The 27,008-nt window shown below is 42.9% G+C and overlaps 1 protein-coding gene and 2 long non-coding RNA genes across 4 annotated transcripts in view; 1 reads left to right on the plus strand and 2 right to left on the minus strand.

The window, feature by feature from the left end:
• LOC136447520 (uncharacterized) overlaps positions 1-27,008 on the plus strand; it is a 268,540-nt gene that overhangs the window by 146,320 nt on the left and 95,212 nt on the right. The gene's annotated exons all lie outside the window — the stretch shown is intronic.
• Positions 10,080-13,980, minus strand: LOC136447539 (uncharacterized). 2 transcript variants are annotated; one of them, XR_010757742.1, is made up of 3 exons: positions 13,875-13,980; positions 10,719-10,895; positions 10,080-10,245 (listed from the first exon to the last, which is right to left on the minus strand). It is a non-coding gene; the product is annotated as an uncharacterized lncRNA (long non-coding RNA). The 2 variants fall into 2 exon arrangements; XR_010757741.1 differs by lacking the exon at positions 13,875-13,980 and adding an exon at positions 12,074-12,206.
• LOC136447545 (uncharacterized) lies at positions 16,248-17,246 on the minus strand. The gene is made up of 2 exons (XR_010757747.1): positions 16,691-17,246; positions 16,248-16,368 (listed from the first exon to the last, which is right to left on the minus strand). It is a non-coding gene; the product is annotated as an uncharacterized lncRNA (long non-coding RNA).

Here is a 27,008-nt window from a genome sequence, read left to right on the forward strand (position 1 = left end):
CTCTAAGAAAACTCTTACCAGGACTCAAAGCGTACCAAACAAAACAGCGCTTATACTTCCTCAGGAAGGTATAGCCCCTTCATCTCTGCAATAACGACCCTATTACGGTGTATACCTCCCACACTCATCACGTTCTCGAAAATGCCGCTTCAGACAGCCAAATACGTGGATAAGTGAAAAAGATCGAGGGGGTCGAACAACCGCCACCCTGCGTGTGGAATATACCTCCTACGCCACCGCCTACTCCCAACTGGAACTGCTACCCATCCGCTCACCGCGTAGAACTCTGAGACATTCACTGAGATACTCGTCCGATCAGGGCAACTTTTTAGCAAGTGCTGCTATCAACTAGAGGAAACAACAATGTTCCCGGTCGCGACCGTCAAACAAACCTGACCCTCACCATGACTGGACTGGATATTATACGAACAGTGTATACCTGGACGGACCAGCTCTCTGAACGCCCAATAGTAAACTGACGCCACTTAAGGCCCTTCTGGCCGCCCTGTTCCCTTTTCCCCCGAAATAAAACCATTCCCAAATGTACAAAACCTTTCGGGCTCCAACTCCGACCTTTCACAGCCTTACTCGCTACGAGTGTATTTTACCGACATCTGGACGTCGTCGAAACCAAAACTTCCATAAAAACTTGCCAACCATGTCATACTCTCTCAGAAGGCTTCCCAAAAACTTCACGAGTAAGCCTTCCCCTTGTAGAGAAAACAAATTTGCTACCCCTGGTTTACCCACTCCGCCTAAAACACACAATGCCAGCTGCAGGAGTGCTCGTTACACTGACTTACAAGTGGTGGGACTAACACTTTCAAGTTTGCGGATAATCTTGCCCTTTAACACACCATACCAACCCAGCGTCCGATGCATTGCACTGAGACGCGATCTCGCGAGTCTGTACCTTCAGCAGCCTCAAACTGGCTTTCCCTAAACTCTAGACAAACTGCCGCCTTTACTTCACTTCCCTTCCACGATATCTTACCAGAGTTCTCTCCTGTGTCACCTGTCTCATCTGTGCTAGCCGTAGGTGTTGTACTTTCCTTTTCCCCGAAGTCATCCAGTAGTTAGCTCGTTCATGTGGAGATTGTCCTACGTCCTCTGCAAAAATCTTTCCCTCAACAGCAGCCAGGAGTGGAATCACCCCCTCTCAGCCACATGCAAATACCCACTCCAGCGTGAACAACAGACTCTGTTATCCCGCGCAAACTTAAGTTTAGCGAACATCAAAACTGTGGTGTGTGCAGTGCCGACATTCCTTCTTACCAATCCACGATCTCTTGTCAACAAAACTGACGGATTCCAGGCCGTTCTATCGAGCAATAACGTGGACATTGCTGCGATCTCTGGGTCCTGGTTTTCTCTTTCCACGCCACAAGAACGTCAGACGAGAGATACCCCGTGTACTCTAAATGTCGCACAGATCGTCGCGGCGGTGGGGCAGCAGTGTAGGTGCGCGACGGCATACCGTCCCGTGTCATATCTGAAATCACTGTCCCAGAACAGCTGGAATACCTGTGGGTGTACGTGCGACCACAACGCATGACTCGTCAGTTTTCGTCGATCACCGTACGCACCTCGTACTCACCGCCGCTGTCACCGCACGACGATTAACTCATAGAACACCTCATTTCATTTCCGGATCAACTGCGTACAGCTTTTTATTTTTTATTTTTAGAACATCGGTATCGGCCTTCTAGGGGACTTCAATCAAATGTATATCCCCAACATCCTCTTAGACCGTGCTCTCTCTCAGGATCTCTCAAGCTGTTCGGAACAGCACCAGGGGAAGCGCCAACCTTAATCTTATCGTGACAAAACCATGAAAAAGTGCTAAAAAACTACCGAAATCCTCCCACCGATTGAACTCAGTAACCACTGCCGTAACCTGGAAAGCTCAAGTGAAGCTGAAACAAAATGACTGTAGAAAGATGCATACTCGTACCATTCACGAGCCTAATCTGAGCAACTTTGGGAGATGGACTACTACCCAACCTTGGAGAGAAGTTTTCACTGCAACCACGACTGACCTGTGCCATCGCCAAGTTCTGCCCCAACTAAAACTGTCAAACTACACCACAGTGACAAACCCTGCAAAACACCCAGAATCAATCACCTGATAAAGCAGAGACAGAGAACTTTCACGTCTGGAAGTCTCACCGTCACGTCTAAGTTCTACAGGGACAAGGTTCAAAGAGAGAGGGACGCAAGAAGGGCAAACCTAGGTCATGGTACAACGGTCTCAAGGCCATGTGAGACATGAACAAAAAGGCCAACTTGATCCACGCCCCCGGTATCGATCAAACCGACCACACTGCCATAGCCCCCGCCCTCAATGCTTAATTCGCGGATGTGTCTCAGTCACTGCCACACTTGGAACTGCCATCTCTCCCGTCATTCCTACCGGCCAAACCTTTACCTGACCTCCAAGTCTTGAATGTTACTCATACTTGCGGTCCACCAACAACTACAAGAGTCCCGGTCCCGACAACATGCCTGCCTGTATTCTACAGGATTTCGCATGTGAACTGAGCACGCCTCTCTGTGACTTACACAACCCATTCAGTCAGGTAAGGCATCGTTTCTAGTCACTGAAGGGAAGCTAACGCAGTTCTCCTGCCAACGTCCAGTCAACCAAACATCGACGAACTCCGACCCATATCACTTATTCCAAAGTCGTCTAAACTCAGTGAACGCTTCGTGGCAGATTGGATAGGACAAAATATATTTAAAAGACTAGATCCCCGCCAAATTTGCGGCAGGAAATAAAGATCGACGACACACGCCCTGGTCAACCTTGGTTGACTTCCTGCGCGAATCCATGTCATTGCCAAAGTCAGTCTGTACACTTGTTACCACCGACCTGTCTAAAGCATTTGACAAGGTTGACCACATAAATGCTATTCGGTCCTTGCTAGACATCGGTGTTCGCCCGGCAGTGATGCCCTGGATCCGTAGCTTCAAGACTGAGCGGAGGCAGAGGATGGTCTACCAGGCCGCGTTCTCAGAACAATTCACAAGGAACAATTCCCGGACCTGCCATCTTCATTTGTGTGTGACGCAAACCACTGCGTAGTCGTTCATCTTACCCAGCCCTCTTAAAGTCAACTGCAAGAGCAATTTCAACACACGTCGTCTTTAAATTGCCGATGGGCTTATGCCAGGCTTCTGTCACACGCGGTTTCCCTCAGTCTGTGTCCTATCCCTGCCTGTGTAAAGAACAGGGTGGGGTGTAACGAAGCCAACCCATGCTTCACTCTCCTTTTAAGACCTCTTCCCAAAAGAGTAAAATGAAGGCGCTATGACTGGACCGACGGTAGCCTGTAAATTAAGTCACACAAAAATATAGTGACTTGCAATTGAGCTTGTGGTCTGCCCGCGGGGCCCGACGGTGCACAGCCTGGGACTTTCTCAGTGAAGCCACCAAATGGTGACTTGAGCTCGTAGCTTTCCCGCGGCACCCCACGGTGCCCAGCCTGGGACCTTCACCAAGAAGTCACAAAATATGGTGACCTGAGCTCGTAGCCTGTCCCCTCGGGATTCTCTCCGGCTCTCGGTTAAACCACACATTTTTACTTGAGCTCGTAGCCTGTCCCTCCGTGACCCTTACTGGCTCTCGGTTAAAACACACATTTTACTTGAGCTCGTAGCCTGTCCCTCCAGGACCCTCACTGTCTCTCGGTTAAAACACACATTTTATTTGAGCTCGTGGCGTGTCCCTCCAGGACCCTCACTGTCTCTCGGTTAAAACACACATTTTACTTGAGCTCGTGGCCTGTCCCTCCAGGACCCTCACTGTCTCTCACGGCCTCCCTCCAGCCCGTACCTCTCACACGGCACTTTCTCCAGCTAGAGGCACTCTCTCAGAACTCCCTGAGACGAGCACGAATGAAAAAAATGGACGGCAAATGAAGCCAAAAAAAAAGGTAAGCAAACTGGAACCAAAAGCTCCACAAGTAAAACAAACTCACGTTTACGTGGAGAGCGTCAGTCCCTAGGGTTGTCCGCGGATCCACGAGGGCAACAGAGGAGGTCGAACCAGGCCCGCGGGCTGTCCATGTGCTTCCGCATGCCGCATCTTGGTGGCAAGGTTCGTGTCAGTTGTAAAGAACGTCAAAATCCACCATTCCTGTACACACATAATGCAGATCATTAGAACATGGCCGGGATCAGGTCAAAACACGATCAACCAAACATACCCCCGACAACCGTTCACACAACTCGATTAACCAACAACACATCTCCACCCGTACAAAGCCACACACGCTCTTTTTTTCCCCCCTGCCTGGTCCCCAAAGGTGAGCAAGCCACGATAACATGGGCAGCCCAGGCCTTTCATGCCTCACAACCGTCACAAGCTGTCGCACCATTGACAGAAAACAAAACACCACAATCTTACATACGTACCGGTGACGGAAACAAGTAAGGCATGAGAATAAAAAATGCACATATCGGTAACCTGTAACCTGGGGAACTGCCGCCCGAATCCGCTTAAGCCCAAGGCAGGGGGATGCTGCAACACGACGATACAGGAAAAACATCCCGTCTTGGTGGACAGTCCCGGCACTGAGCTAGCGCAAACCCCACCACGAGGAGACAGACGAAAACCCTGCCTCGCAAAAATGGGGACAAACATGTCATTTTTAGAGCAGAGTCAAAAATAACATGAAAACGTCAACACTCTCAAACTCCAAAACTCAACAACGTAAACTGCGTGCCTCCCTTGCTTTTAAAAGCGAAGGATGGCAACAGATTCTAACCCTCACAAAAAACAATCACAAAATGGCCATCTTGCTTTTCTGAGATTTGGGCACCAAATCTAAACAGAAATCCACGGCTCCAGCCTGCAACGGTCACCAAAAACGGAAGAAAAAACATCAAAACAGCCGACCTCTAAGTCTGCGTCGCTCATCCACGTTGGTTGTAGGTATCCCTGGCCTTCCACCGCAAAGGATGTCACTGGATTCTATCCCTGAAAGAAAATTTCCTCGAGGTAGCTATCTTGCTACCCAGCGCCTCGGCCACCACTGCTGTCCGTCAATCCTCAAATCTGGCTCGAAGGGTCACCAAAACACACAAATACCATACAAAAAATACAAACGTACAAGCATAACACACACCCAAACTGGAAAAAAGCGCCTCTCGCCCATCTCCGAAGAGGATTGAAGTGGATTCTACACGGCCACTGAAAATGAAAGACAACCACGCTCTAAGGCGACCGAACGTAAACCACGGCCTAAAACTTACCTCAAAATGACCACAACCACAACATAAAACGACCACAAAAACACATCCAGAAAAACGGAAACCGGGACAAAACACTTACCGTCAACAAGAACTACCCGGACAAAAGAATTTTCTCACAAAACGCAACCAGAACCACTTAAAACGAGAAACAACAAAGCATAGCGCCACGCCACAAAGCGTCACTATACGCCCAACTTTATGAGAAACATCAGTTGCTGCGTAGCCAAACAGACCGCCTCGGGCTTCAACTCGGACACCTCCCGCCGAAGACGTGGGCGACAATCGGCATATTTCTGCTTGGCTCATGGGGAATGAAGAGCGGAAGGGTCGACGTGTGGAGCACACGGAGCTCACATGAAAGTGTACTATAGGGCACTATACCTTATTTACATAGGGGGTATGACGTCACACCGTCCGACCAATGGCTGTGCATGTTAAATACTTGCCCCATCTCGACACGTATATGTATTTTTTTAGCCGAATAAACAACTTTCGGAACAACTGTTTCGTAACTTTTGGTCATAACGCGTGGCAACTAAAAACCAAAAGAAGCATTTAGTACGAGATCCTATCAAAAAGCGTAGAAAACTGTTATGGTCATTTCAAACAGACTTAACAGCCATGGCAGCACATGCCTTCTAATACGAAAAAGTGTAACTATCGCATCTAGAAATATAACTATAACTTTCTACATTCCTCAAAGATCTAGAGTTTGTACAGTAAATGTATTCCCACCTGAGAGGCACAACTTGGACCATAATGTTAGAAAAATCTCAGTGATGACCCGCCACGGGAGTACTTCTGCATAAAATGAAGTCAAACCTGCCTGGTCGCTCTGGAGCTTATTGTTACTGTTAGTAAATCCGGGATTATAAGAGTTTCACCTCTGACATGTGGGAGTGGCAATGGATAAACATCACAGCTTGCTGTTGAGTGAAGTAGACAGTGTAACATGTAGTTTTCGATGGTGCAACTGATTGCTTTTAGTGTGCATTGGGTAAACAAATACTACAAGTACGTGCATCATAGAGCGACCATCATAAGATCTAAGGTTATACATGGATGTAGTTGTAGTCACACGTCATCGATTGAGAGAGGTTATTGTACCCACGGTACTCTAATGTTCTTTGGTGAGCTCACGCTTTGCTTGCGTTGCCTTTCAGTACAATGCTCTGCGTACCACAGTACAATTATGGGGATTTCAATAGGACAGTTAATCGAGGACATGACAACGGGAGGCGCTCGCTTGTGGATTGGACCATTTTGAAATCAGCCTAGGCTTTTTTAGCCATTTATGAACTATGCTTTATGTTGCATAAGGCCACTGAAAGTAATTTTATAAATGACATCAGCGCGCGCATCGATTTTCGCCTGTTTTGAAATAAAAAAACAAGATTTTTTTTACTCTTTGGCAATGTTCAAAATAACGAAAACGGGGCAATGTGTTTCAAACGTCTGTCAGTTCCATTGCAAAAAAAAAACGTTCTAGATGCAACATAGGCATTTGCACACGTAGGCATGTTGAAAAATCGGTACAAATGTGTCGCACAATTATTGTGTATGCAAGTTGTAATAAGATTGCTTCTCGTCACTAACTTACAAGAGGACACAGTGCAGCCCCCATACCAAACTTGTATTTGCAATTAGTCTGTGCAATTATAATCAACAACGTGTAACCCGATGTGCTGTTCTTGAATGAAGTGAAGTACTAACAAATCCGATAACACGGTCAGATAAAGTAACAAATATTTTGCGGTTTGAGTAAACCATTGTCTAGCTGTCTGTCTGTTAAGACAGACTAAAAAGACGAGGGATTTCTGAGGCACGGAAATTCAGTCAGTCAGTTAAGACAAAGTGAGCGGAGCCAGCATTATTTAGTCACACTCAGTCTGCCGCATGACTCAAGTGACTCCGTTTTCCAGTGTACGAGAAACCTTTCTCTGCGTTCTTGATGTGCTATACTAACTCGGCTCCAAATCTACAATGATTTTAATGTTGACATCGGTTTTAGTTACTGTTTTATTGAATACAGGTATAAAAGACTTGTTGGTTTTAATACAATGTTTTATCGCTTCAATCTTCTTACATGTTTTATGGTATTAAGTGAAAATGTAAATATCTTGTTTTTTTTTCTGCAAGCCTTGTTTTTTTTGCCCGCGCGCACTAAATTTGGAGTCTGCAGATGATGTCATCCATAAAATTTACTTGCTGTGGCCTAAAGGTAACTGCCTACGGTTTACGTAGAATGAAAGCGACCAATTACGTGTTACGGCTGATGTACTGATTACGAATTACGTTGATTTTGGACGACTGCCTACGGATTACGAAGACGATTAAGGCTGTATTACGTTCATATAGTTGCGCAACATATCTTATGCAACGGCTGTTACTTCGATGTAGCGTTGATCAAAGAGAACAAAAGAGACTCGGCAGCTGTTAGAGGTTTAAAAAGAGTTCTACGGCCTCATATCTTCGCCAAATGAGCAGTGTTCGTGGATCAAAAACGCCGCCTATCAATCCTAATCATAATTGCAAGCATTGACTGAAAGAAGCTCCAGTCTCAAAGCAAAAGCGATGTCATAACCTAGGTCGGGCTGGTAACTCAGATGAAACGGAATCCATCTGGTAGTCTTTCCTACGTACGTCCACTGGTCACATCACAGAGGTCCGGTTGTCAGTCAAAAGATCTTTATTAGCATTTGCAGACATTGAATATAAGTCTGAATTACAGCTAATTTACACAAATTAATTTAAATATCCATAATTTTCAAGTGGAAAGTACTTATTTAAAAATCACAGAGATCAAACATACAATAACAAGTGCTAAGATACGTATTCTATAAGTCATTAAAATACAGAAATAATACGAGTGCTTGTAATCTATATGAAGGTATTCGACATTATGAGGTTTAGAGAGATTTGTTCTGCAGCAGCGTCGCTTGGTACAGAAAAGATCTTTTAAGTCTCTCAGTTCTACATTTCGGCAGTGAAAGATGGTTGTGGTTACGTAAAGTCCTCCCAGTTTCTTCTTTCCTGTCATTGGTGATCATGTAGTGCAGGGGGTGGTCGTTTGCCCGCATCTGCGTGAACAAGGCTCTCGCTGCTTCTTCTCGTCTTGACTGCAGGGTTGGCAGGGGGGATGACGTCGGACTGCTACTGTTTCTGTTGATGATTCGCATTGCCCTTCTCTGCACAGCCTCGAGATGCCATAAGTCTAGATCTATTTCTACAACACTGAACGTGCACAGCAAAGTGCCCTGGACGTCTCCTTATCATTATAGCAGTTCTAGTAAACATTGCTAGACGACGCTTTTGATAAATCAACGTAGCGCGGTGCTAGAGTAGATTGATATAATTTTCACTTATGACAAACCCTTTCAATATAATGGTGAGTTTCTCACTCCCAGTGTTTAATAAGACCACTTGTCCACACACAAGACAGTACTAGGGCGCAAAATTCGTGCTGTCAACATCCAGTGCACATTTCAGCGAGAGAGACAATTTACCATTTGTCGTGACAAGGTTGTATCTTTGACATTTCGAAGACCTCCTAGCAAAGAGAAGATGGACAAGTTTTTGCTATTTACAGGTACGGTGTATCTTACATTGATACCAACACAATTAACAGGCGTTTTATGAATGTTCTTGGACGTATTGAAATACGTATTGGAAGATATTGACTGCCGCTGAATAATACAGTGTAAGAGACAAAAATAAGTTTCCATACATAACGTCTGATCTATTTGAATTATGCCTTTATTCATACAGAGCTTTGCATCTCTAAGGAGGTCACACTGGGCCCCCTGGTATATGGCTTTGGTACTGCAGCAGAACCTTTTTTTGTTGTATATTTTTACTTGGACGTGCTATGGTCTTGGTTTTTTATAGATAGCTTGATAGATGTAAGAAAGAAGTGGTGTAGGTTTGGCCCGGCCCCTAGCACCTTGCTCTAGAAATGCAGGGACATTTTTGTCAATTTGTTTCAAGGTGAGTAACTGACCAAAGGAACGACAGATTGCTATGATATTTAGTATTCAGGTAGCTTAAACAGAAATGTGAATAATGAAGTGCAAAGCATGCAAATAGGGACGAAAATTTCAGCATGAATGAGGAAAATCTATGTTTCCAATGTTTTCCATTGTAGGACTCAAATTCATGTACCATATGTAATTTATGGCAGGCAGAACATTTTTAAACAGATGCCGATTTTGCAAATATATTCCTTACTTACATAGTCAATGCAAAAGTGCCATAACTCTTCTAAGTGGTGTATGGCCGGACTGTCAACATTGTGACCTGTGTAAGTTAATAAAAGGTGTACATGACCAAGCATACATTATGCAAATGTAGATTTGGCAAAATCAGACTATATCACGGAAATAGGAGGTCTCCGAACTCTTCTTTTTAGATTGCTACGTCGTAAGATCAAGATAACTGAAGAGTGAATTTCAGACAAATACCCTTTTGAATGTCTTGCCTGATGATTTATGCAGACATGATAATATGGACCAATCATTATCGGTCTAAGAACAGTCTTTTGCCTTGTGGTTAGGGGCTGTAATGACTGGGTTCCATAGTAACAGAGAAACCTAAGCTCCTATTGGACTAAGTTCCATATAAGTGATTTATAATCCTGAGATCTAATTGGTTACTCTATGAAAGTGAATGGTTCTCTCGTGTTAAAGTGAAATGGTCACAAGATCTTGGGGCCCAATCAGCCTCTCACAGGGATAGATTGATTAACACGGGCTAGTAATGGTACAGCCATACCAGATATTCCGTATTCCAAGCAATCAATGTTGCTTGAAGGATTCCTACGGGTTTTGCTGAATCTTTCTTGACCCAAATGTTGTTTTGGTGACATAGTGCACGTCCATCCTGATCTAGCCCTATCAAATGGCTAGATTCTAAGTAATCGTGCTGATGACGACGTCGTTGCTTGGTGTCTCTGTCGCGACGTCGCTACTCATGGTCGGCAAGCTGGGGGATCTGTAAACATAACACGTAGAGAATGTCAGGTTTTCGAGAAAAAAAGCTTAAAGAGTGGTGATGCAGAGCACGATAGAACGGGTAAAACGAAGCACAATACATTAGATAGGTTACCTGAAATAGGTCGATCTAAAGATAAGTGGGCACACAATGTAAGCCTCTAAGAAAAACCAGCCAATTCACAGTTTCAAATGCACATGCACAATCGTGATGCATTGTAGTCTGACATAAAATTTCAAGGCCCCTTTCGTATTAACAATCCTTTGTCTAAAGATGATCACTTTTCAACTTCCCGTTCTTCCAACCATCGACAGTTATATAACACTATGCTGTCCCAAAAAAAATTGTCTGTTTTCACATTCTGAAAAGTCCATGACTGTAACATCAAGTTAGAACACCACAGAAAACAATAAAACACAGTAAAGTATCAGCATGTTAAATCACACAAACAAGGACAATTGAATTGTTCTCACTGAGTTTTCTGTAGTGCCGCTTTCGTCTGTTGACGGGTAGCCTCTGTGATGGGATGCTTCCAGACGAAGATAGAAGATAGCAGCAGATTTGCCATGGGAAATACAGACATGACGATTCGTAAGGCAAAACCCACAGACTCTGGCTGGGAACAGGCTCCTGTCTTGTATCCACTGATCCTTTAAAAGACATAAAGGTTCCGGCGTCTTTACTTCTAACCGTATAAGAAAGTCACCTAAACTATCAATCTAGTTGGCTCGCAACAAAGTAATACGTGGCATTCCCGTCAGCCTTACTGTGTACAATTACGGAAAATAACATACAGTTTTAAAGGTTTAGTTATAACTACAGAAAATGACATACAATTTTAAGACATATATACATTATAGATATTTGATCTACATGATTTTGGCTGGAAATTAACAAAATAGATAATGGCAAAACTTACAGTTGGCGAGGATACTGAGATCACCATTTTCTATGACCCTTCCACAGTCTCCTTCAAATTATAAGACCCTCCTCCTTGTACGTTTCAGTTTATCATTGTATTAAATCTTGGCTTTATGATTTGATTACAGTTTACAAGGAAGGTGAACGTTTTTTGCAAAAAAAAAAGAAAATTGATGGGGGGGTGTAAAAATTCGGTCAAAAGGACAATGGAATTCTTTTCTGTGCCATGCTTTGAATAGAAATAGTAAATTCCATGCAAAATATGTTTCCATCGGCACTGTCCTACAAGCCCTTCTTTTTGTCGGTTCACTTTACTTAAAGGCGCGGTTTGTGTACATCTTCTTACTTCTACCTTGCAACAACTCGATACAATAATTTAGAAACAGGGGCTGACATTGGCATCTTTAATGACCCATCCTGTGGGTGTTTGTGGTAAACACAATGATGATTTCATCTCTCATTGTTGAATAGGTTTTGAAACTCGGTATTCCTGAACACCTAAAATGACCTAAACAAATCATCAATTGAAATATAAGAATAAATTCAAAGTCAACGGTTTTGGTCATTTTCTACACCAGAGGCCATATATACCATTTTACACTGTATAGAGATATTCACAGTGCTTCAATGCGACCTCGTTGTGTTGTGATAACGCATTGAAAAAAATGATATGAGCAACTTCCCATTGCCATTTCGCCTTGATGGGGAGATTTCGGAAGGCTACCAAAACTAGGGTACATCGCGCGGCTTGCTTTCATGTTGCGAACATGTTGAATATTAGGTACAAATGTCACTCTGAATCAAATTTGTTTTTAATTCAGAACATGAGTAGTTTTGGCGCCAAAATGCTACAATACGTGCTTTTAAAACTTACCAAAATTCACCCTGCACATTTAGATGTACTTACTCTAGTGACGCCGTTATGACTGAAGCAGCGATGATTGTTCCAAGCATCATGATGGTATTGTAGGCGCCATAAAAGTAGGTGTCCAGCTCTTTCCCCGTCTGAAACTTGAACTCGTCCAAGACGTCAGGCAACATCACCCTTGATCACGGGGTAACAATTAAGAATGAGCCCAAAATCCGGCCATGAACGCTGTACCCTATCTACAAACTTAAGGTAGCATTCATGATTGAATAATTTTTGTTCATTAATAAATTTCAACAAGAACCTGGTAGTTGTGATATAATAGTTTAACTTTGAACGGTGCTCAAAAAATCAATTATATGCTATTTAAGGTCAAATGATACAAAATAAGAACAATGACAAAAAAAATGTGTCACATTACAGTTTTCCCTAAAATTAAGGCTCACATTGTCATCCAAGCTAACAAAGAATGGGGGCGGGCCATGGGGGTATATCAAACAAGAATATTGGCGGCGATTTATGAAGATCTAGTGGTGTTCAAGAGGTTTAAAATTAGCCAAAATACGTTCTGGGACTGAACGGAAATAGACTTTCACAACACGCACACAAACTGAATCATGAGTTAATCAATATGGTTTGTTTTTATCGACGCCTCATGGTCGGAGCCTGCTTAACAGCATTTGGCCAACGATTTGGAAAGATTCCAATACATCTATGCGAGAGTCTTTCTTTGCTAGACCGCAAAAGAGTAGCCCAGATATAGTGTATAGCAGATACGATTTTTTCAGCTTTAGGCATAGACGAGGGGATAATTTGAACAGACTAGTGGCTACCATTTTTACTTTATTTGCACCAATTTTAACCATTTCAACAATAGGTAGTAATAATTACAAAATCAATCATGGTAAATACATGCTTATACCAGGCGTGTGTGAAATGTGATTTCCGTTATGTTTGTTCGAAAATATTTCATTTTTGTTTACCATGGTAACATGAATAATCCAGATGAAGCAACTCCAAAGACGATCAGGACAGGGATATTGACAGCCAGCGATCCCTGGATGAAAATTAAGCCAACCAGTGAAGGCACTAGCACCTGGAAAAAAATCAGATTTAGAAAAAACAATTGTCTCTGCAACGGCTATGTGACGTGGTGCTAGTATTAGTACTAAATCAAACCTGTAGCAAATTCACAACAGAGTGACGTTGCTAAAGACATTTCTAGCGTTGCAAGACAGTGACATCAGCTAGTCAAATCTTTAAAAACAATTGCATAATGTACTTTACTTAACTTTCATTAAGTTTACTTTAATTTACATTACTTTACTTCGAAATGCTGACATTGTACCTCACACATAACAAATATATACAATACAGACACTAAAACGCTAAATGCGAATCAATAAATTACAATTTGAAACAGTGCAATAAGTTTTGATAAGCCGTAGACAGTGCATTATCTACCAATGAAAAATACTGATGTGAAGACTTCTTGGTCCTAGTGATTGACTGGCAACTTTCCCTCAAACAACATATCTGATTGGTGTTATGGTCTTATTTCCAAAGCCGAGCTGTTAATGGGGACGAAAAGTATGACAACACATAAAACCTACAAATGATTAATCATGAGCATAATATTTTTATGTGACTTGAGAAATTTTTCGTAATTGATCATGAGCTTAACATTTTTTATGTGACTTGACAAATTTTTCGTCCCAGCAACCTTCCCAGCCAGTTTCCAAACATGACCATATGATCAGCAAAGGACGCATAGCAGGTGCACAAGCGTAATTCAAGCAAAATAAGCAAGGCCTAAGGATAGTCATATCAAAATTCTCACCAAAACAGATCCAACGCAGATGGTCTTTCTTCCAAATTTATCCAGTAATAGCTTGACGATAGGTATGCCAAGGACTACAGAGGCCTGAAATGAGAAACTTAACATGTATCAATGTCTTATACTTCTTATAATTCAATTCTTATTTAAAGAAAATAATTGCACTGTACATTGAACTGCTGGTCGAATCCTTTCGAATATCAGCTTACTTAACAGTTCCCCTTCAGTTATGCCTCATACTTCATAGCAACTCTGACCTTTGCGATGACACCGCCCCACTCACTTCCTGCACCTCCACTGATATTATATTAAAACTAGCCCCACGACCTCGTACCTTCGCCGACTAATCTTAGCATTTTCGAGTGGCATATCATAAACGTTTCCATTTATCATGCATAAATGGATCTCATTTGCATGGATTATATCAAATGATCAGCTTCTCTATCCAAATAACACAAGTGGTTAAAAGTATGAAATTAGCAAAGAAGGCTATTATAGCATTTCCTCCTAAACTACGTTAATGAGGCCCTCATGTGCATGATTTATGTCTGATTATGTCCTCATCTACTTAAGTTCCAATTCCAAATGTTGCAAGAATGAAATCTCCATCGTTTACCAATAAGGAATTATAATATTCCGTCATGAATTATGTAAATTAGGTATTGATTTGTATAATGACTATAATCTATCGATATTCATCTCTTTCTCAGTTAACTATGTCATTTGTGTGCGAGTCTTATAATGGAGTGCAGCGGATTTTAAAAATTTCCTCATTAATTGTGCAATTTAGCTACTGATTTGCATGATTAATATGATATATTGTCAATCGTCACTTAAGGTATGTAATTTAGTGACGAGCCTTCAATCCCTTTTTGAGATATTCGTTTTCAAATTTTGAAACGAAATCGGATCCTGCAGTTCTAAACAAACAAACATACTCTCTCCCTCCCAAGAGCTATTTACCACTCAAAACTCATGACCATGACATGTCCAAAGCACGAGATATAAAACCCGGAAATTCCGCTGTAGTACCATAGCAAGCCACTAGGGGGCCCAAAATCTAATATGTTGACGATACAGGAAACTGATAATTTCTCTTACATACTCACATATTTGCTGAAGTCAATGAGGTCGCAGAACACAGTTTTAATCCGCGACCCCCGGGGTCTATGACGCGGCCTAGAAAATAGTGCGGCCGAAACTCTCGAAGACTGGGTAGAAAGCTACATGTGAGAGGCATCCATGTGTAAACTGTGCTGTGTGGTGTAGAAATACGTCGGCTTGTAGACCGTAGGATTTGGATAGTGGGCCTTTTCCGCTTTGTGTATAAATGCGCCATCTTGTGCAACCGCCTCACGGGGTCAGACGGCGCAGTTCAGTGACCTCTCGCAGAGCGCTGTTTCAAAGTGGGCGTGAGGAGCCGATACGCCGACAGGATTTTTCGGTTTTTTATTTATTTGTAGGTTGTACCCTAAACTCAAACATATTCGTTTTTCGTATTTCTCAAGTGCACCGCGCTATATTTTTTACCGCGTCGAAGCTAGTCACCTTGGGGCCCTTAACTATAGAAATCCCCATAGGCCGGAAACTGTGTTCTGCTACCTTGACGCATGCTTTTTTCAAACCATCACCCGTACACCTAGGATAGCTTTCTACCCCAACGCTAAGTCACACGACGGGACTACTTACCGTCATCACTGTAAGATAAATCTCCACCATGTCGCCGAGATTCAGAGAATATTGGATGTAAAGTGCAAGTCCTTGCTGAATAGTCTGCAAGAATACGGAATCTGTTGTCATCAAATACGGTAGGGGTATCTTCATTTATAGGCCCCCATCCCACTACACGACGATCACGCTCCGACATAATCACTGCGACCTAAGGACCCTGTCACACTTTAGCGTATACCCGTTGCGTGTGAGTTGCGTGTGGGCAAAATTCAATACGCAGCCATACGCACAACAGTTGTGGAATATTTTTCGATTTTGACGAATGTGTGACTCACCTTTCATGATTCATATGTTAGATATACCACATACATACCTTAAAATAATCGAAAAATATCGTATGACTTGCTTATTAGCGTAATTTTGTTCATACCCTAAACTATCATTCCTACTGGGCCGTAATGTGCGTATGCAGGCGTACATAAAACTTACGCAAATCGAATGAGATGCATGTGAGATGTGTATTGTGCGCACTGCGGCTTAGGCTGCACCAAGTAATTTTTATGGATGACGTCCTTTGGAGACCCTAGATCTAATGCGAGAACGCGAAAAAAAAACAAGAAGGGCCGAAAAAACAAGATGCCTAGATTTGAAAAATAATAGTCGACGACACATATTAGGACACAAATTGAATGAGAGAACACAGTGTAACAACTAACAATTCTTTTATTCATCATGAAAACAGCAATAATTTAAATAAATCAGTTGAAGTTGAACAGCAATTGTTGTCCTGTCCTGTTTCTTTCCATATCCCATTGATTTTGCAGGCCTGCAGAAACATAGTATATTAAAAAGGCAAAATTAGTTGGTGATTAACTCTTCGCATGCATTACTACATTTCTACCTATGCTTTAGAAATCCTAATGAATAATAGCAATTATTCAAGAGCCAAATATGGACCAAAAATGATAGAAATAAACAAAACAAAAACATATTTCCCCAACGAGTATAAATAACCAGAAACGAATAAATGATCATTATCCATGCAGAATAAATGAATGCATTCATCTTACACTCCCCCTTCCCAGATTATAATTTTTTCGTACGTGGTACTTGATCCAAAACAGACTAAAGAACGGAACTTTTAATACCTCAAAAACAGACTTGGGCCTAGGAGCTTCAGTTGTGGCAGCTGTCTTGTCGACCTCCATGCGGATGAAACACCCGAACTGCTTGGTTGCCTGCCACACCTGCAGGCCGGAGTAAATTTCAATGCCTCTCCCGATCTTCTCGTCATTGCAGAAGAAATGAACTGTAGCTGATCTTGACAAGACTTGCTTAAAATTGTACGGCTGAAACTCACTCGCCGCTACAAGTCTCTCGTACAGTTGCGCGAACGTCAGCACTCCCTGACCGACATCGAGAGCGTACCAATCAACAACAACGTTGCCGCCCTTTTTCACTTTTATGCTCACATATCTAGCGTCCGAACCCACATGCTCTGTGGAATTCGACGCCATCTTGCTTACTTGTACTACTACTGGTATTTTGACCGTGGTGCACATGTACACCACCGTTATACGGCACATGTGTCTATTTATGCATTTCGCGTGACGAGTTTTACGTTAATTTTACGATTTGGTCATAGTTACAGGAAGCGGAACTTCTTGTTGTTTTTTTTGGGAACAGACCAAAATCAATGCGCGCGCGGACGTCATCCATAAGAATTACTTGGTGCAGCCTTATGGAAAAAATGCCAATGCGCAACTCACACGCAACGGGTATACGAACAAGTGTGACAGGGGCTTTAGTTGGATTTTTGTCAGGGTCCGTTCACACTTGTTCGTATATCCGGGCCTCAACCCTTAAGTTCATTATTAAAATATTTTGCAAAATGTGAAAGTATGACTGAAAAGACAACAAAACACACAAAGAGTAAAAACATTCGTTTTCTATGTTTGTTATTTTGGGCGCGCTGTCAGATTCCTCGTTCGCAGCTATAGCTCAGCGCTATGGAATTAGGAGTGATAGGGCCCTGTCACACTTGTGCATTTAGTCAAGTGCGCATGAGTTCCGCAGCAACATTTTTTTTGGTTTAAGTAAATTTTGCGTGGAGGGAGCTGTTTTCTACTTAAATTGACCCACCGTTGAGCAGTTTAGTTATCAAACCAAAGAAATTACTTCTTTGGCTGCAAACTTAACCTAAACCAAAAATATTAATACGCAACTCATGCGGGCCTGTATATACGCACAAGTGTGGCAGGGGCTTTAGTACAGTTTGCGGGGAAAAAGTGGTTTTCTATTCTACCTACCGTTGTGCGACCTTCCAAACCAAAAATTGACTTCTTCGGCCGCAAACTTTACTTAAGAGCATGTGATAAAGAAAAACTTGGGACCACCCATATAGTCAAGCCTAGCTATTCGCTTTAAAATGCATGATATATAAAAGTCCAAGCCTAGCTATTCGCTTGTTGCGGTATCGTAGCACAGGAATATCCCTGACCCGTATAGGAAAGGCTTGAACGTGAACATGACCCGCAAGATCTTCAACACAGGCTCGTTTGGTGTGCTGATATCCACCACAGTGTCTGAAAAACAGTCAGAAACAAGATTGGCAATGAAAAAACAGACATTGCCATGGCGAAGGTTGTTTTTGTGGGAGATTTGTTAATGTAATATGTCTATGGCACTGTAAATTAATGTTGTTCATACTGGATGTCCAAAGAAGATGTCTATGGTAGCATGTATTGTTCTGTTGTGGTATGTGTGTTCGTGTGAGTATGTCTGTCTGAAATTTCAAACACTAGCAACAGGTTGGAATGTAACTTCCTGCCGTGGACTTCGCCCCAAAGGGTTGGAATATAATCTCCTGCTTTGGACTGCTGCTTGGATGACCTACTTTGACAACATGCCAGTGTAGTACCCCAGGGGGCCGAAATGACCTACATACCAATGGAATACAAAAAGGGGCATGGGTGATCCACATTCCAACATTCCAAGACCTGAGGTCATGGGGGCTAACATCCAAACATACCAGAGATTACAAATGCCTGTGGACAAATTCCTATGCAATGTCTAGAATTCTTGCAAACTGCACACAATACTATACCATTAGGCTCGCCCCTGAGGCGTCGCCAAAAATGCGTTTCACTATGTTCAACATCGCCATATGTCCCTACCTACCCCAAACAATGAAAATCCACCAAACCCTGCTTGACATATCCTCCTCCAAAATTTAGATAAAAAATGCCCACTGTAGTACCGTGGGAATCCCAAAGAAGATCCATTGTTTCGAACTTGACCTTTTTTTTCTTCATCCCCAACAACCTACTAAATTTCATCACGAACCATGTGACTTCTCTCAAGTTATGCCACCAACAAACAAACCGACAAACACAAAATTTCCACTGCAGCATCGAAGGACCCCCCCCCCCCAAGCAGACCCATCTTCGAACTTGACCTTCATCTACCCAACAGTAACTTGCCTACCAAAAATGTCCAACATCCGTCCATGGCATCAAGAGTTATATTGCCGACACCACTAATCAATGTACAAGGCAGTTAACAACGAACTTCCAGAGTACATCATTAGCTTTCATAGGACTTCTGAATATCATAATTATCCAACCAGGCACAGTCTGAATCTATCTCTGAAACTGACACTAGTACGCCTTGAATGTGGAAAGCGCAAGTTCTCATAAAGAGGTGCTATCATGTGGAACCGCCTGCCACAATCTATAAAGACTTTTCCATCCATGTCTGTCTTTAAAAACAAATGTAACACCTGGCAATGGCTGACATGACCTCTGACCCCTCAATGACAAGGAACGGACGGAATTATGATTTGACTTGTATTATCATTTGTATTATGATTTGTACTATGATTGTTATCATTTTTTACTACTGTTATCATTGCCTTCATTGTTTTCATTATGATCATTATTATTATTTCTATTTGTTTATATTTCTGTTTGTATTATCAGTTATTTTATGAACGCAGAGCCCCTCTGAACAGCAGTGGTAACCACTGAGCAGGGCTACCCTGGATAAATATGATAGAATAAAAAAAAAATCACTCAACAAATCCCAACCAAAAATATACTCTTCTGCCTACGGCAAAGGCAAAAATGAAGTTTTAACATCCAAAACAAACTTCCATTCTACGATTAGAATTAAGGAAGAAAAAGAGGAAAAGTTTAAAGTACACACGAATGATCAAAACATAATGTCCCCTGCAGTATATCATGATCTGATCGCAAGTTTTATTCTATTGTGATAAGGATATAACTTTATCCATAGTGTTAAAACCAGGGTTGAATTATTTTGAAATAAACTATGCTCGATAAAGGCTGTCTACATTTTCTAGTTCGTTTGATATACTTAAATTGTTTTTAATCCATCATGTTTAAGGGATCAAATTTCAACAAGTAACATCATATTCTCTTTTCTATGTTACATGCATGATGTTTCTTTGGTTAGCATTACAATACGAATGTTGGTCCCTCGCTAACAGAAATAATAAATATTTACAAGAACATGTCATTGAATGTAATTCGCGACTTCCTCTGTGAAAAAAGAAGCCGTCTAAAATGTTTGGACGCCGTCTACGAGCGTTTTAGTGCGTCGGAGCCCGTCCCAGGCCGTCTGTCCTGTCAGAAATGGCGGCGGACACGTCGCGCGCGTTCAGGCCGTCCTGTCCGTCTGTTAGTTGGACGCCCGGGCGGCCTTCCTGGCCGCTGGAAACGTCAGAAACAGCGTCCGACGGAGCTATAAAATAATTATTCACCCGACGCTTCCGCCTGTCGTCATTTTAACGTGTGAAAAGCACGTTTTCAGCTTCTGCACATGCGCAAATTTGAGCGGTAGTTTCGATTTGACCGTTAACTGTTACAGACCATTTGTTCAGTCAGTGCTCGTTTTCCTGTATTTTTTTGGTCCATTTCTTGGATTTCGCGCACTTTTTGAGGATGCAATTTACTTCTAAAAGCAGCTGTATCTTTCTACAACATCCGGGGTTTGGTTTTATTCCGGTGACTGAGTTTAAATTGCCAAACAAGACGTCGATTGTGAGAAGAATCATGATAAGAACATTATTTGCCGTGGCGGGCCCGCCGCTGCGATCTTGGTTCGAACAAGGAGGTGGTTCGAAAGTCAACAAACTTCCGTCGGCAGAAAAAAGGGATATCACCAAAGAAGCTGAGTTTTATCAAGCTGGCTGAGTTTACATTAGCGGAGACTGGTAAGTGAACAAGCATTTCATGTTGATGTTTCGTTACAATGATACAAAGGCAGATCATTTCCGACGAGGTCTCACGGTGCCCTCCCCACTTACGAAAGAAATGATAAAATAGGATGTTGCTATTAAATACCACGGGAAAAAAGGCACATAAGAATTGTAGAATACCTGTTTACAATATCTGTTGTTTTAATAAACGATGAAGATGCTGTGAAAATGTATATCTAGACAACAGAAAATGATTTCAACCCACCAACACGAGGCACGTCTGGCAGAATCCTACCGCCCTTCCGACTCCAATTACGGGGTAGCAATTATCAAACTGAGGATCTTGTTTGGACCCCACAAAATACAAATAACATAAGGATACTGTAGAATACATATTAAGAATATCTCCTGTCTTATTTTTGGATTGATTATTCACATTCATGAGACAATAGAGAAGATCAAAATTTTTTAAAATAATTTGCACCCACCCTTGATGACTTGTGCGCGCCCGTCAATCAAACTTTCAGCCGGCGCACACAGTCAAACTTCAAAGGCCGGATTGAATTTCACAAAGCTACGCCGCTGTGTTAAACAATGTTTTTCAACCGCGGAGCAATGTTATAAGAAATTAGTTTAATTTAGCTTCCAGTCTGAGGCCATGGCGGCCGTGGGTGGTCTACTACGCAAGTCTGGCTGCATATTTTGTTGCCCCAAGCGGCCATAAAAATCAAAACCATGTCCGGACGCCGTCAGAAACCGCGTCTCAAAACGGAGCAAGCATGCGCACAGCAGCCCGGATTAGCACGAGAAAATTGACGCCGTTTGCGCCCACGCGGGGGGCCCACGCGGACGCGGTCCAGGACGTCTGGGACGTTTTCTACGACGTCAACGACGCCGTCAAATGAGCCAATCTAGACGCGTCCGCGTCAGAAACGCCGTTTGTTCGGCGCCCGTCCCTAGCGTCCCCGGGCGGCGCCTGCAACCCGGCGGGGGGCCCGCGCGGACGCCGTCCAAGACGTCTGGGACGTTTTCTACGGCGTCAACGACGCCGTCAAATGAGCCAATCTAGACGCGTCCGGCGTTTTCAGGCCGTTCAGACCGTCCAAGACGTGTCATCAAGAGATTTACAACCCGTCCAAGTCGGTTTGCAGTCATAATTCAGGACGCATCGAATTTCAGTGGACGCCCGTCACAGACGGCGTTCGGCCGTTTGGGACGGTTTCATTTTCACAGAGGTAATGTTTTAAAAGTTACCCTTTTCCAGCACGTTGCCGGAACGTAATGCGTATACGGCAATTAACTGCCGAATCTCTTTCGAAGTTTTTGGTCAACGTACGTTGCATCGGAGTAACAGCCGTTGCATAAGATATGTCTTTGGACACAACTAAATGAACCTATATGCGAGATATTAACCTTTAATACGTGGACAAGACCCTAAACGCAAGTTCTTGCTTACGTTCCGGCGACGTGCTCCCTTTTCCCTTTGTTCAAAGGTTCTTAGTACAAAAGCATATTTTTGACTAGCCAACGTTTCGGTTACGTCTGACTGACTGAATTTACTTTTTGTGTTGCAGCTAGGTGCCGCTGTTGCGACTGGAGAATGCGGTCCTAAACGTGACAGAGTTTACATTCCCCATCACGGTTCATGATTGATGTAGATTTTCCTTGTCTTGCTGACGTTTTTACGCAATGCAATTCAATTCATTGTTACTTCCACATTCAGTGCGTTTCACTGCGGTGTGATGCGTTCAGCTGAGAAATACCACCAATCCGTACATAGACAGGAACCACATGTAGGCTCTGTATATATAGAGATCCAATATATAGGATTCCCGCAGGACAAGGGCTAAGGGGCTGTATTATATTGATCAGAAAACATACTCCAGTCAGACTTCACCGCATCAAGTGATGAAGGGGGATGTATACTAGGGGAGTATAAACTCAGTTACGTTTTGTTCTTCACACTACAGCAGCGACACCTAGCTGCTGTGTGAAGTTGATGCTGTCAGTATTGGGTAGACGTTACAGTGGACCCCTGCAGTGGAGGCCAAAAATGGGAATAGCTTTGTAGTGCCAACTTAAAATCCTTGAAAACCTTTCTTTTCCTTGGAAATTTTGGCCCAATCTGGAGACTCTTTTGGTCAGAAGGGACAAGTAGGGCACACGCTTTCCCATTTTGGTCAAAATTTGTTCAGTTCACCAGTTTAGTCGTCGTAAGAACATGTCTGTGTTGTTAGGTCAGACCTGCCCTGAGCGGATGAATACAGCCGAAAACTGGGTCAAAGGTAAGCTTTATTTACTTCCGACAGCTATGCTCGTCGTTTGAGCTGGAAAACAGCCTGTTTTCTTAACATGTTTATCAAGTTTGCCCTTGTGGCTGTGTGGTGGAGATGAATTTTTGAGATTGAACAAGGCGTTGTTTTAGTGCTTCTTATGCTTGTCTCCAATGAGAACATTCCACTTTAACACCTGCCCTATTGCCCCGAGGAAAGTGATAGACGTTCCAACGAAACGTCAACTAGGTAAAAAAAAATGGTTGTGTACAACAACAAAAAAAACTTTCCTATCCAGGAAAATAAATGTAATTGCTTCACAAACCTTTTCGTTCTGTGACTCCTAAAAGAGCCGCCATGACAGCAAGTAGGCAGCAGGCGCAGACACTTCCACCGGCCACAAGGTAACCGGTTCTCTGGACATAAAGGAAAGAAAACATCTTCTAACTTTTCAATGTTGGTTCCCCGATCCGATGAGCATGTTACAAGACTTATATAGAGATCATGTACCTTTCAGAATACGCCGTGGCTTCTATGTTCCTGTCAATAGTGAAAACATGTGTTATTGACAGGATGAAGCATTATACCCATTGGAATGAAATTCCATAATGGATCTACGCCTGTCAATCAGGGATTTGTATTGCTCAAGTAGTTTTTTCATTATTTTTCATTAAACAACATACAAACAAGATGGCGACGCACTCAATTTGCAAGTTAATACGACTTATATTAACGCGCTATCGGACAAGAAAGGAATATAATTCAAACAGTCATATACTTGTATACACAAAAGTTAATTAAGTAAATGAAAGCATTCAATACATAGATAGTAGGTTTCGTTTCCCTGTAAGCGCACCCTAGCTAGATATAACTGATAGGACACAAAACACAAATACCTGTGCTTGTAGAATGGCCATGTCCATGCCGACATCACTGCTGTTACTAGCAGTGATATTAGCACAAGGTGACGACGACACGGAACCTCCGAACGCCCCTACGATAAGTCCCTGCATTCCCATGCCCAGGACCAGCCCGCTAACTTCAAATACGATTCCTGTAAATTTAGTAACAAACGTGATTTGTGTCTCTTTTTTGCAGTTTTAGGCAGCTCAAAATGGCTTGTTCAATATCGTAATGAGAAATAAACTGTTAACTAAAAAAATTTCACTCACCGGAATTTTCGGTCTTCATCAGCTATTTGACCCAAGCGCTGTGGACACGTGATTGCCCACGTGACGTCACCGCTAGGTCAAAGGTTGTCGGAAGTTGGTACCGCCACCCGTTTGTGTTATTTTTTTGTTGGAGAACAGTTTATTTCTCATTATGTATTTTACCAACTCAGATTGTCTTTCATGCTAATGTGTTCAATATCGATTTTACCCAACCCACGCCCAGTTATTGTAAGATGCTAAAATTGCACATGCATATCAATGGTTTGATATCATATATGTGCAATGTTAGTTTCCTACAATAACTTATGTAGGCCAGGGGATTTTGGATTTGGATTTATTGGAATTGCAACAGTGCAATACATGTGGGACACAGGCAGCTATTGCTGATGTCGTGACCCACACACATAATGTACCCATTTTTTACACTTGGGTGGAGTGTTAAGTGCCCTTTTTAAGTGCACAAGATCGGTGACAGCAGGGGATTCGAACCCGGAACCCCTTGGTTCTGAGTTGAAAATCCTGCCGTTACGCCACACGGCCCCACTGATTCCCAAATGAAATCTTTACTAGCCACCTTGAGGACATAACCTGAAGCAGTTTAGTCAGTACTTACTGTATCCTAGTGCAGAGTCCCTCTCTCTACTGTCATCAGTCATGTACATGATGAGTGTTCGGAGACCCAGCGTAACTGCCTATGGCATCATTTCCGTGTCAAAATTACGTACGTAAAAAACGTCACGTTTTGTCGTTTATACGTGACGTATTGGGGGTCAATACGTCACGTATGAAAGGCCTACGTCACGTATGCCGGAACGTACGGATACGTGACATACATATGGTTTTGCAATTTCCGTGTCAAAATTATCTGCATAAAAAAACGTACGATTTCTCGTCCAAACGTCACGTATAACAGGTCATACGTCACATAAGGCATATACGTCACGTACTAAACGTGACATACATATGTCGTGGCAAAATATCGTATCTACGTAGACGTCACGTTTTGTGGTTATACGTTACGCACATAAATGGGTTATGTTAACGTACCACGTTAACGTAACGTATGTACGCCCTTCAAGTTATTATAACAAACAACGTTAACATAACGTAGTCGTAGTTATCATAACGCATTACGTTAACGTAACATAGTCATTTACGTTATCATAACGCAGAGCGCTTAAACGTAACGTACACTAGAGTGAACCTTTATAATAGGCGTGTTCTGTTTACGTCATTGGTTTATGTTGTGTATAACGTCTACGATAGACGCGTTCTGGTGACGTCATCAGTTTATGTTATGTACAACGTGTATGATAGACTTGTTCTTGTGACGTCATCAGTCTATGTTTTGTAAAAGCCGCAGCACACAATGTATTAGTGTGGGTACAAAGTAGTACGGACACAATTTTTGATGCCTGGCTAGAATATCCTATGTGAGCATTAGCCAGATTTAAACTGTGCCGTGGGATATACTGTCTGAATTGGAGAATTGAATTGTGAACCATTCTGTTCGTGTATATTCGAAAGTGCGCCATACTGCGCGTCAACCCGTTCATTGAGTGAACTCAACAGATAGGCGATGCTCTTGTCGACTGTCCGCATCAAATCGTCGTCCAAATGCCCGAAGGTCGCGTACAGTCTTCCTATCCTCTGCCTCGTATTCGCTCAGACTTGACCACAAGCCCTTTGCGATTTAATCCTTCGAGCGGCTCTTGAAATGTAAATCCTCCAGGGAACGTGGAACTTTCTCGTCCCGGCGCAGAGAATCGTAGTGGACCTCGGAGCGTGCACGTCCGACCCGACACTTGCCAACGCCATGAGGTCCCTTGTGTCCCTTCACGGGTAGAGAACAAGCACGACTGTGAGCACTTGGAACCTGCCATGATCCTAGCGCGATGCCGGAAGCGGTCAGACCTTGAAGGACGAAGACGAACACGAGCTGGAAAAACTTTAGAGAAAAATTTTAGAGAGAAATGACCGCTGTGGCCGGCACGCGCCCTGTGCTCGCCGAGTGACTGTCGGCGGAAGTGGTCTGAGCGGAGATGCAAACGGGGGGGGGGGGGGGACACGTGCTCAGGACCCGTATGTCGGGGGCGGAGCTTGACCACGGAGACGCCAGACTATGCGTCAACCCTTCCATGGTGATCAGCCATTGGTTGGAAATCAAGGTGGTTGTGAGCTCGCTGCTTGTGTGGATTACCGCCCAGCGGGCCGGGTGACAGATTACAGCTCACCATACTTTCTGTAAAGACGCATTGCATTATCAGAATATAAATTTACATTAATGTTATAGCCGACTTGATGGATAAAATATGGGGAAGTATAGTAGAGCATTTGTCATCGATTGTGTAACTATTGTGACATTCGTCCCATTCTCATCCATTTGAAACCTGAAATTGTTGCATGGCCTTGTTTGGATCTGAAATGTTTAGATTTATGTGGGTTAGGATATGGAGGGATCACTATGTACTTCTGTGGAATACTGCCATACGGAAATAATGTTTTGGTCTGTCTATTACAATGTAAAAGCAGTGATGGGCGATGGTTTTAATCCCATATATGACCGCGGCTACAAGTACCCGCGAGAACTAACAGACACAATAGCTGCCCGTACACATCGATTGTACTCGAAGATTCCCTCTCATGAACTTTCCAAGCCCCTTTGTGTCGATTTTGTAGACACTCTGGCAGATCACACAACAGGGTGGTCTTTATACAACCATCAGAGAATCACACCTTTTTGTCTCCAATTGGCTTATCACAATACAAACTAATGCACCTGGTAGGGAGAGCGGCAAAA

Source organism: Branchiostoma lanceolatum, chromosome 13, assembly GCF_035083965.1.
Source record: "Branchiostoma lanceolatum isolate klBraLanc5 chromosome 13, klBraLanc5.hap2, whole genome shotgun sequence".
Taxonomy (NCBI): domain Eukaryota; kingdom Metazoa; phylum Chordata; class Leptocardii; order Amphioxiformes; family Branchiostomatidae; genus Branchiostoma; species Branchiostoma lanceolatum.